This window comes from Rhinichthys klamathensis, unplaced genomic scaffold, assembly GCF_029890125.1.
Source record: "Rhinichthys klamathensis goyatoka isolate OS25496 unplaced genomic scaffold, OSU_Roscu_1.1 h1tg000157l_1, whole genome shotgun sequence".
Taxonomy (NCBI): domain Eukaryota; kingdom Metazoa; phylum Chordata; class Actinopteri; order Cypriniformes; family Leuciscidae; genus Rhinichthys; species Rhinichthys klamathensis.
Genome location: NW_026606692.1, coordinates 3,950,859 through 3,963,756, shown reverse-complemented (window position 1 = coordinate 3,963,756; position 12,898 = coordinate 3,950,859).

The following is a 12,898-nucleotide window of genomic DNA, read 5'->3' as shown; positions in this document are numbered from 1 at the left end:
TCTTACACACTAAATGACAGTATGAAATGAATATCTATTGTCTAAACAATGTTTCATCAATTGTTTCTGATATATTTTCCACCATAAAATCAGATCACAGATTAATTAAATGCATAGCTAACAGAGATGGTATTAATATACCAACATGTGGAAGTTTAAGGTAACTCATCAGCTGAAACAACATCATTAACTCTTATACACTCAAATAACAGACATTTATACTGAATAGCGGGCCATCGCGCTAATCGCGAAACACCCATGCTAACAATGTGCTCAGGCATACCAAACTCATGACGCACTATTAATTTAGTAAAAACAAAGCACTTTGAACACACACAACTCATCCGTATTGGATTAAAGAATGTTTTTACTCAAAACCAAAGTATTAGTTACCTGTAAAGAAGTATAAAAAGATAAAGAAAGATAACGAGCGCTGCAGTGATGGCTTCGTCGTCGTGTATTTACTTTGAATGAAGCACATCACGGGCGCGCGCGCTGCTAAAGCGTGCAATGACGTCATCAAGCGAAAAATAATTAATATAATAAATGCACAACACTTTTCTTTTTGAACAAAGCACAGATAAGCATTTAAACAATATTATAAATAATGTATTTAGAATAAACTAAAATGATCTCTTCCTAAAATGCACTATATCACATATGCAGTTTGTCTTTTTTAGTAAAAACCTTGAAATATAGCCCCTGAAACAACCTCCAAAATATGTGTTTGTCCCTAATAGTCCAAAAGAGTGAAAAAAAGAAACATGCACTGTTTTCATTTTAAACCTTACATTAAAACATTCAACACAAAACAACAGGCATTTTTCCCCTTGGCCAAATTTAGTCTTGTTTCCAAATTTTTGACTGGAGCCACAGTGTGATAACTAGACTTTTCAATGATGTTGCTTGAGTAAAGAGCGCATGCATTACCCGGATCCATTTTGTACCTTCCAACCCCTTAATTTTCCCCTAATGTGTACCATCAAGACAAACAGGTGTATCTGCCAAAATCTATCCGGCTTCCGCACAGATGCACAACAAACAAACACCAACACAATGCAACCATGGCCTTTCCTTACACCTACAAAAAACAACACACACACACCCCGCCCACATGTGAATACCCACACACACATATTCACAGCGAGCATCTGCCGTACACGTCAGGCCGCAAGTGCACAATCATGAATATTTAACAGACTGCTGTCTACACGCGCTCCATATATGTCACCCTCCTCCTCCGCTGGTAGACGGTCTCCTCTCAAATGGGAATATTATCATTCAAGGAGACTTTCCCTGCCAGTGCTGAGATGGAATTTAAGGTTATGTGTGTGTGCGCGGATGTGTTCAGTTCCATCCCCGCTTATGTAAGCCTGAGTATTTTTCTGACAATGTAAGGAAATCATTTTGTGCATGCATGAGTGGATGTCACAAGAATATAGAGAAGAACATACGAAAGGAGAACAAGGGATAGCATGTGCACATGTATGTGGGCTTTCCTGGAGCTTTGTGAGAAATCTAGGTCAGGGAAGAAGGCCGTCTGAGGAGGAGGATATTGGCTTGTCACCTTGGACTGTGAGTGGGCAGACAGGGAGCAAAACTCACTACGCTCCTCTCTGAAACAACCGGAATCTCTTGCTGATTGACTTCAGGAGCAGATAAAAGCTAGTTCGCTATCTCTAGCGCCAGATTTTCAGTCAGAATGTATACATTTTAGCTTATTACTTTACGATGACAGAGATTAATTTCCCCAGAGAGACGTTTTATTGCTAAGATGTTGCTCTTTTATAGCTTTGGAGAATTAATGGGGTTCTCAATTATGTTTAATTTAAGTAACTTTGTCTTGGATGTTTCTCCTAATATTATTTAGGTTAAAGAAAATTAAACAAACAAGACAATGTCATTCACAGGAAATGGTAAATGAAAAGTAAAAGGTGACCTCATGTGAAGGGTAACTGCCATCCACCATTGTGGTCAACATTTGGGATTTTAAACTGCTGAGTCTTAAACTATTACAACCGGTACTGAATTTGTGGTTATGGATACCACAAGTTTTCATTGCTAACCATAAAGCTTTAGATTATTTCAACCCTGTAAGTTGTGTAGTTGTTCAGATGCAACATCACAAGATCAACAAAGTGTGTGGAAGAAAAGCGAATTAAATATTGGAACAGTACCAACACTTGGAAAAAGGAGAGAGCAAAATTGTCAGAAACTGGAGCTGAAATAATGATTGTTCTTTATTTTGCCAACACGTTTCGGTGCACAGGCCTTCACCAGGGCTAAAAGATTACCGGTGTACACAAGGTCATATAAATACAAACAAGGACAAAATTCAAACTTAAAGATAACCAATGAAAAAGTCAATGGTATGGCATCCAATCACATAACAGGTCAAGTGAGTGATTGCAACTATATGATTTTCGAACAAAGTATATGTAAGTATATGAATTTCAAGCTTTGTGACTTGAAAAAATATTTTTACCCCCATAATTACATTGAACGTTAGAGCTTAAGAAGGCCAATATAAGTAAAACATAAAAATGCTAAAGGCTTACCTCTGAACCAAAAATGAGAAAGTTGTAGCCAAATTCAGCATTTTCTCAGAAAATACATTAAGTATTCTAATATTGAGTTCAGAAACACGGTAATAATATCACTATTAAATGGTTAAAATACTATCTTAGGAGTTCTAAAACTAATGTGGATAGCAAAGCTTACATAATTTGGTATTTTGATGAGAAACATTTGAGTTCATATTGAGGTCTCTGACTTTTCATTACAGACTTTGGTTTCTTGGCAAATTTTACTGTTTGAAATAGATATCTTCTGAAACTCTAGAGGAGACATTCTGTCAGGAGAAAGAAATCTGATAAGATCTCTATTTAATCATATTGCTGAGAAACAATTAAAATATTAAAAAGATATAATTTGTCCTACAGTAATATCTAATATGATACATGACGGGCAGTGAGTTTACTTACGTAAGTGGCTTATCACAAAAAATAACATGTTGTCAAGTTTATTGCACAAGGCAAATATTTCATCTTCTCTGCAGGAAATGCATGAAGCAACGTTATGGATTTATGGCTCCTGTGTCTCACACAAAAAATCCACCCGCTCCACGTCAAATTTTTTTTTTAATCCAGGTGAAAAATTAGTAGGGAACTTGTGAATGTTGACTGTCTTTTTTTTTTTTTTTTTGTATACTGTCAATGAAGAATAATGATATATTTTGCTCAAATATTACTCATTTAGCCACATTTAGAGGTGATATGCTTGTACGACAAAACTACATTTCCCAACACTCTCTGTGGTATTACAAGAATGATAAAGCATCCATTCCAAACAATAATGCACAATCTTTGGCCCTTTTTTTTGTGTTGGTCTAACACTAAAAAAGCTTCCCTTTTTTTAATGTATTTTTTGCAACAAATTCTACCAAAATCACTTGCCAACCTACATCCCACTGTAAATATGGATTCCAAACACATAAAGAAGGCAGTTGTTAATTAAAAAATCATGGTGGAAAAGGTTTCCATGGTGGACAGTTCAGTAGTATTGTAATTATTAATTGCAAATACATGTATTCAAATTACATAAGAGGTAGCAGCCTTGCACTACAAAACGACTGTATAAATCCCAAAACTCTATGCAACTGCATGCAAATGGAAGTTGATTCTATAATACAAAGTGAAACATCAATTACTCCTGTTAGATTTGCAAAGATATGAAATTGCGCATCCATTTTATTCTTACCAAAATCCACTGAATGCACATCACATTGTAATCACAGCTTCCAAACTCTTAGGTAGGTACTTTCCGAAGAAAACTTGAAGGCAGAAATAGTTCAGATGTCCTCCAGCCTGGTCAGTGAGGTGAAGGTCTGTTGGGATAGATAACCAAACAGAGATATACAGCGAAAATAAGACCTTTTTCAGAGCTGAGAATACTCTATTTCGCCACTCAATGCCTTTGCACTTGAAGAAAACCATAACCCCAACACCAGTGAGGAAATTACCTGCTTCATAGCACAGGGAATGAGAACTATGTACAAGATATGCTTTCATGCCCCTATGTAATTGCGTTTCTAAATGAACCACTTGAATTAGTGAGCGTTGTAACCGCCAAGCCATTTGACCATCTGAATATGGCAGTCATTCGCGTATGCCACCCGCAAAGACCAAGAATGTTTTATATATGATAATTCTGGCATAGGAGGGGGATCCGTGCTCATTTTCATCTTTCTCCTCAAGCAACCTACAGACGTCTGACTTTGAAAACTGAAAGGTTAGTAAGCGAGGCGTCGTTGTAAATGACTCAGCTCTACAACATGTCACAAGTTATTTCTTTGACAGTCATCTGTCATATTGAGTCTCAAGCATTTTCACTTATCTATGAAAAAAGAGGTGCTACGCAGTACAACAAGTGAGGTGAGAAGTGTAGTCGATACTATCGTGTCAAAGCATGAGTGTAAACACATATTAAGGACTGGGGAGGGTGAATTTCTGAATCAGCCATGGGAAAACTCATCCAGTAATCTGAATAGTGGTGTCTATGGTGGTTATGGCCCTGAGCAGTGAGATTCGGTAGCCCTTCAATGTCTGCTGAAAGAAAAATTCTGTATATAAATTGCAATTCACAAACACGTTTCTACACAATTCATCAAAGAAGTCATTGTTAAATGATAGAAGACAGGTCAGTTTGCACTCCATGCATGATGTCTGCTGGTGAAATATGGGCTTTATAGAATTCGATGCATCATACATCTCTATTTACTGTAGACAGCCTACTTTTTCTCTTCCATTGTATTTATTTAGTTGTTTTTATATATATATAAATATATATAGCTGCTATAAGATAAGCGCACATGAAATAATAAGAAACATGAAATGAGAAATATTGCCTTGGCAACTAAATGACGTTTACCATGTAAATACAATGTTTTTGAGCATGTTGTATCAAAATTGTATCAAAAAATGCAATGGTACTTTTGGAAATCCCATAAAACATTGGCACATTTCAAAGTAGCATAACCATTCAATACCATGAATTTTGTAACACCCAAGAACCATGTAAATACTTCAGTGCCATGGCACAGTATATAGCAAAGTACAACTGGTTTGACCATCTGATACATCACTGTACCATGGTAACATTGTGTAAGTTTAAGGTAATTGAATCAGAATCTTCAATGTTTTGGTACACAAGCAGATCATGACGGGAAGTACGTAAGTGTTTTATTCCATTAGTGTAAACACACACACACACAGAATGTTATCTCCATCACAAAGCCTGCTAAGTGGCATCCGCAGGTTAAGTGTCAATTTCAATGCATTTTCTTCCGCTGAGCTCTAAGTTTCACCACGCTCATCAGTAGAAATCATCCTCGATTAGGGCTGACAGGGATTTGATCCTTTTAGCCAGTAATCCAGATTTACATCCATGGATCTGGCTATTTCAATGGCATTAGCATCCTTAGTGTGGATAATGCCAGCCGGGCGCTTAACCCCACAAACTCTTTGATGGCTTTACTGACTATTGTGCCCGGGGTGACGCTGGCGCAGACATCATAGAGTCTAACAAAGACACAAGACTATGGGGATATTAGTTTCAGTATGAAAAACAAAGGGAGCTACATCACAGTTCACAGTTCAGTCATGGATATAATGACTTAAGCAGCTGGAGAAACTCACAAATAGATCTCTTAAATATCTTGGTTGCTTCTCTTAGATGGAGAATATTAAATGGAGAGCAAAAGTAGACTTATCTAATCACATGTTTCTCAGATCTTCTCCTGAGAAAAAGATCCCCATCTCCTTTAGAATTTAGAACAGATCTCAACAATGTCTCAAACTGTGCTGAAATTTGTTCATAGCTCAGGAGATTTAATTGAGTTTTTATTAAAGGGTTAGTTCACCCCAAAATGAAAATTCTGTCAGTAATTACTCACCCTCATGTTATTCCAACCCCGTAAGACTTTCGTTCATCTTCGGAACACAAATTAAGATATTTTTGATTAAATCTGAGAGCTGGATCACTCCTCCATAGAAAGGGATCGAAACTTGCCGGCCGAGAAAAGTTTAAGACATCGTTAAAATAGTCCAAGTGACTACAGTGGCTCAATCTTAAGTTTATCAAGCGACGAGAATACTTTTTGTGCGCAAAAAAAAACAAAAAAAAAATAACGACTTTATTCAACTATTCATTTCCTTCTCTGTGGGCCGCGAGATTTCACGTAGTGGAACTGCGCAACGCTTCTAGGTAGGACTCACTATTGGCCAACGCTGGTCATGTGTGTGATGCGTGTGACGTACAACCTAAAGCGTTGCGCAGTTCCACTACGTGAAATCTCGAGCACAATATATCCATGACACACTTTTTTATCATTAAGTCATATAATTTCATCTATGCTTTTAGCATTCATTTTATACATATGTGCTCTTACTTACAGTACATCTAAATAGCAACCTCTCAATAAAAGTTCCCAGTGGGAATTTCCTTTTAGGCCAAACAGACACATGGCTGTCCCGAAATAGATCATGGATGTCATGCCATTTTGATTATGAGAATCAGCCATAAAGAGGAAGAGACAAAGTCACTCTCAGCTGAGTACCACATGCTTTTATGCCTCGTCAAATAACCTTCCAAAGTTTGAGATGAATAAATGCTGTTGTCTTTTAGATGTATTGTCCGGTGAATGCAGATTTCTACAGCTTGCAGACCGCAGTCCGTTCGGATTTATTGACCACTTGCTTCCGATCCCCAACAGCAGAAAGCAAGCTACGCTGTGACAGAGCTGTCAATGGGTGCTGACCTCTGCTGCCTGCTTTAGTCAGAGCAATAACCCCTGTGGACAGCACTGTTTCCTGGAGGGCCGATTCAGGGATCTAAAGCGGGCAGGCTCAAGGCACAATCGATACTCAAATGGAAAGCATTTCAGACTTTCTACACATTGCAGGTTAAATAGGGCAGTGTAAATGTAGGGTAAGAAGGTCTGATAAGCTAATGGTGGAGTTTGTTGGGTTTGTAAGGCTGGTAAATGTGCAATGCTGATGTTCCATGTTTTTGGATACTGGAAAGAGATACTTCATACAATGATAAACAATTCTGTCATAATTTGCTCAACCTGATATCGGTCCTAACCTCTCTTTCTTCTGTGTAACATAAAAGAAGACATGTCTCAGTGTTTTTTGGTCATAAATTGACAGTCAAAGAGCTCCAATGTTGTTGGATGCCAAAGTTCTTCCATTTTCTTTTGTGTTCTGCAAAATAAAGAAAGGCGTACAAGTTTGTAACAACATGCGTGTGGGTAAATGATGACGCCCTATGGCACCCACGTCCAGACCTCTGGAATCTTTAAGTCTGGCCTCTAGATGGGACGCCGATGACTTAGGTGGTAGACACCATCACTTCGGCGCGAGGCCGCGAGCACCCTCTACAAGGCGTGCTTACGCTCTGAAGTGGAGCCTGTTCGTCGAGTGGTATTCTTCTCACCGGGAAGACCCCCGGAGATGCCCGGTCAGAGCTGTGCTGTCCTTACTGCAGGAAGGGTTGGAGCAAAGGCAGTCAAACCTGAATGTGCGATGCATCCGCATCCGTATTTAAACCCACGATGCGGGGCCGAACGCAAGATGCAAATCTCGCACGCCAACGTGCATTGGCTCATTTTTTTTACACTCGAAGGTGATTGGGCTCTCAGGCGAGATCCTATTACGTCAGTCATTCCAACAAAAGTGTATGTTGCCGCTATTGCGCACATCACGATGCAGTAGACGGAAAATCTGTGGGGAAGCACGACCTGATCATCAGGTTCCTGAGGGGTGCGAGAAGGCTAAACCTTCCTCGCCCTCACCCCGCACCCTCTTGGGATCTCTCACTTGTTTTTATGGCATTACAGAGAGCCCCCTTAGAACCGCTACAGTCAACTGAGCTGAAAATCCTGTCATTAAAAACAGTGCTCCTGACTGCGTTGGCTTCGATCAAGAGGGTAGGGGAACTGCAAGCATTTTCGGTCGACGAATCGTGCCTGGAATTACTGAGACCCCGGCCCCGATACGTGCCCAAGGTTCTCACCACTCCGTTCAGGGACCAGGTGGTGATCCTGCAAGTGCTGCGTTGGCTCGTTTAGTTTACACTTGAAGGCTCTCAGGCGAGATCCCATTACGTTAGTCATTCCTATGTAACGTCTCCGTTCCCTCCTTCACGGAATGGGGGTTACATGTAACCTAGATGTTATTTTGCATTTTAATCCAAATAAAATGTCTTAAATCAGCCCGTTCTCATCCCAAGGCGTCATCTAACTGACGCTTTTTGCCATGCGTCAACATGCCGACGCACATGGTACCCGTTAAGCGTCAATACGAGACGCGCCTCCTAGTGGTCTAACCCTAACCCTACCCCAGACCTAAACCTACCCATAACGGAAGCGTCATCTAACTGACGCTAAAGGGTGCCATGTGCGTCAGATTTAGACGCATGGTCAAAAGCGTCAGTTAGATGACGCCCGAGGATGAGCGTCTCATATTGACGCTTAAGGGGTACCATGTGCGTCGGCATGTTGACGCATGGTCAAAAGTGTCAGTTAGATGACGCCTTGGGATGAGAATGTGTTGCTTAAATAGGTTGTTTCAGGTATACTGGGACCCTTTGGTCAGGGAAATGAACAAGAAAAAGAGGCCCAATTTACATGAATTGACCCTAATGAGTGCAGGACAGTAAATGCAACAGTAGACATTATTCTACAAAACACATCGCATCGTGGGATATAATTTGCAGTGGTTGTGTGCTTAACATTGTGGCATATCTTGTGGGTCATCCAGGTATTCTATGCATACCAAAAACAAAATGATATATTGCGCACTGCACATTAGGCAAAAATAGTACAAGTAGAAACGTAGTGCGAAATTGTGTGTCTTAAGGTTCCCGCTGGTAAGGTCCAGTACCTGCTTGACCCTACGGCCCTTCACAGACGCCCTCACTCAACCTCACTACCCTTCTCCACGGGAAACACACATCCACTTGCTTAGAAGCAGCCGGGGCTGAGCAACAGAGCTATAGAAGGACAATACATGCAGGGTGCAATGTGGCATACTGTACTAACCATCTGTGAGTATGAGACTATTTCGTTTACTTTTTGTTCTCTAGCTATAACAAAGTTGTGGCTTGTGATGTAGTTTGTGTTGTGCTAGATTATGTTTTTAACTGTAGCATTTTAAAGCCTCATCGGTTGCATATAGCCTATAAGGCATAAAGGCTATTCCAAAAGGCAGCATAATTATTATTATAATCGAGTTAGTTCAGTGATGGACGAGTTGAGAGAAATATCAACTATATAATTGAATTTCATTCAATATCTAAGAATATCAATACAAACTTGTTCGTTTTAAAAATAAATGTGGACTAATTACCAGTATACTCTGTTGTTAAATTGTTTGGGGTCAGTAAGAATTTTTAACAAGATATTGATACTTTTGTTTAGCAAATATACATTTATTTGATCAAAAGTGACAGTAAAGACATTTATAACTTATAAGATTTGTCAAATAAATGCTGTTCTTTTGAACAGTCTGTTCATAAAAGAATCCTGAAAATAATGTATCACGGTTTCCACAAATACTTTTAAGCCGCACAACTGTTTTCAACCATAATAAATGTTTCTTGAGCAGCAAATCATCATATTAGAATGATTTCTGAAGGATCATGTGACACTGAAGACTGAAGTAATGATGCTGAAAATTCAGCTTTGCATCACAGGAAAAAATAACATTTAAAAAATTACATATTCAAAGAGAAAACTGTTCATTTAAATAGGAATAATATTTCACAATATTACTGTTTTTACTGTTTTTTGTATCAAATAAATGTAGCCTTGGTAAGCATAAGAGACTTCTTTCAAAAGCATTTTAAAAAAATCTTACCGACCCCAAACTTTTGAACGGCAATGTATGTGTGTGCTATCTATTTTATGCTAATTAGAGTACTGTGTCATTAGCTTAACAACATGATAACCTCAAACTCTATTTAAAGCAACTCAAGTTTAAAGGGTTTGAAAAAAAGTCACTTGTGAGGAACATTTCCTTAGAAGACAGCTGCCAATGTTGACAGGTTTTGCTGCAGAGCTAGATTGTGCATTTGTTCTGTGCTTTATGTGGTGTGTGTATGTGTGCCTTGTGACAGCGCAGAAGACTTAAGATGGATGTATCAGGGAGTTGGAGTGCAGGGGTAATCAGTGGAAGAAAGTGAGAGAAGGCCAGTTCACTCCTACGCATCAAACTTGCAGTTTTTCCCACTCCTGCGAAGCAGCAATACCAGCCATCAGAACACCAACTACACAGATCCATCACTAACACTTCATATTCTATTATTAAAGGAACAGTCCACAAATCTGTTATTTGCATATACTTGTGTGCTTCCAAGACTGTTTGACTTTCTTTCTTATGTGGAACACAAAAAGAAAAATTATTATAGATGCTCTTTTCCATCCAATTACAATGAAAAAGGAGATTTTTCAAGCATCGTCAAACATTAAATATTCTCTGACTTATTTGTTTTATTACAAAACTACAATATTCCTCAACTACTGAGGTCAGATGACCCCCTACTTAGGGCAAGAAGCAAATGGTTTTCTATTTTAATCTATTTCAAAATATAATTTATTCGTGTAATGCATTGCTGAATTTTTAGCATCATTACTCCAGTCCTCAGAGTCACATGATCCTTCAGAAATCATTATATTTGCTGCTCAAGAAACATTTCCTATTATTATCATTGTTGAAAATAGTTCAAATAGTGCTGCTTCATATTTTTGTGCAAACTATTTTTTTTCAGGATTCATTGATGATTAGACAGTCCCAAAGAACAGCATTTAAGTATACTTGAGAAGGGTATAGTGTGTAAAATACATATACCTATCTTATTTATTTATTTATTTATTTTAAATGTAAAAAAATAAATAATAATTATTATTATTATTACTTCATATAATTATTTTATTTTTATTTTGACAATTTAGTCAAATAACAGACACATTAAAGAATAGAATCCTAGTCCAAGACATACATCTGAATTATAGCATCTAATTTTATGAATGATTTAGTCAATTAACCCTTAAAACTATTCAGATGAAATAAATCTCACAAATCTGGATGTTCAGATGATTAAACAAGACTAAAGTCTTATAAATAAAACAGAATATTGGAGTATAGTTTTCCAAGAAAATACTATGTCAGTCTTTATATTTACCAATTTCACATTTAATTCAATGTAACTTGCTGTTTATTTATACCTAATTTTGAAATTTACTAGCAATTTCTGAGTGTAAATTGTATTGACGCCAACTTTTTTTCAGTGAAGATTAATAATGGCATTCAATACATGCAATGACATGGTCAATCAGTGAATTGTTAGGGGGGCTCTTATTCCACATTACCCTACATTTTTCAAAATGTCTCCATTTGCATTCCAAGGAAGAAAGAGTGCCAGGTTTAAAATGACATGATGGTGACTATATAATGACAGAAAATATCAAATATGGTCAGCTCTTTCAAAAACAGAACATCCTTCAGGGCGCCTTGGCCGATCACCTCCATTTTAAAAAGAAAAGTGTAAAGCCCAGACACAAGGACACATTCTGAACTGTAGAATATTTAAATGAGCATTCAATGACTGACAGCTGTCAATTATGACTGACAGCTGTCAATTATGACTCACAGCTGGCAACACCACCCGTCTCTGTGGAGTGGGTTTAAAGGTCTCGGCAGTTCGGGGCACCTTCTGGCAGGTTCCACTCTGGAAAACTAGGGAAGGAGAGATAAATAATTCACATGTCTCCTCTCTTCCTGGTGGGACGGCGAGCGTGTTAGCATGTGCGGTTTAGAAAGGAACATTTGAGTGGGAGGGGGGGGGTAGTGCATGTGCTGAGGATGTTTGTCAGGCTACTGTGTGTGGGTGGAAGTTGCGTGTGTGTGTGTGTGTGTGTGTGTGTGTGTGTGTGTGTGTGTGTGTGTGTGTGTGTGTGTGTGTGTGTGTGTGTGTGTGTGTGTGTGTGTGTGTGTGTGTGTGTGTGTGTGTGTGTGTGTTGCAGTGGGATACGAGGCAGCGGAGCTCAGCAGGAGGTTAAGCCCTCTCTCTGCTGTGTGTAGGAGCTGGAAGCCAGACACAAGATGTCTCCAGTCCTCAAGCTATCCCAGGATCCACCCCAGCCCCCAAGTCTACACCATTTCCTGTGCTTGCATGTCTGAGCTTTGGTCTCTTTGTCCATTAATATTTTGTTTGCTCTGACAAGATCCCTATTACTATTGCTCATACTTAAGGTTAGTGATTTGAACAAACCTCTAACCCAGAATATTTATATTTTGTATAAAATATAAATATTCTTATATTTTATATGTTTTATATTCTGTTATATATCGTGATCTATCCATCCGTCCGTCTATCTATCTAAGATGGTTTTAACCACAAAGTTAGTTCCAAACTAACTGGTAGTCTCTAAGCATTCCTTCATCTTCGGAAGACAAATTAAGATCTTTTTGATGAAATCTGAGAGCTTTCTGTCCCTGCATTGACAGCTATGCAACTGACACTTTGATGCTTCAAACAGTTCATAAAGAGATTGTAAAACTAATCCATTTGAATCGAGCGGTTTAGTCCAAAAAATTTTAAGAGACACGATCACTTTATATGATAAACAGAATTAATTTAGGCTTTTATAAACATTAAATCAACTCACACATCACTTGTGGTAAGCTCAAGCATGTTCGCTTGACGTGCAAGAACCAATGAGGTTCATTCTCGTGTTACGCAGCACGTTTGAGCTTCCGCAAGAACCAATGAGGTTTGTTCTTGCATGTCAAGCATGTTCGGTTAAGCTTCTGTTTATGTTCGCTGATCAATGTTT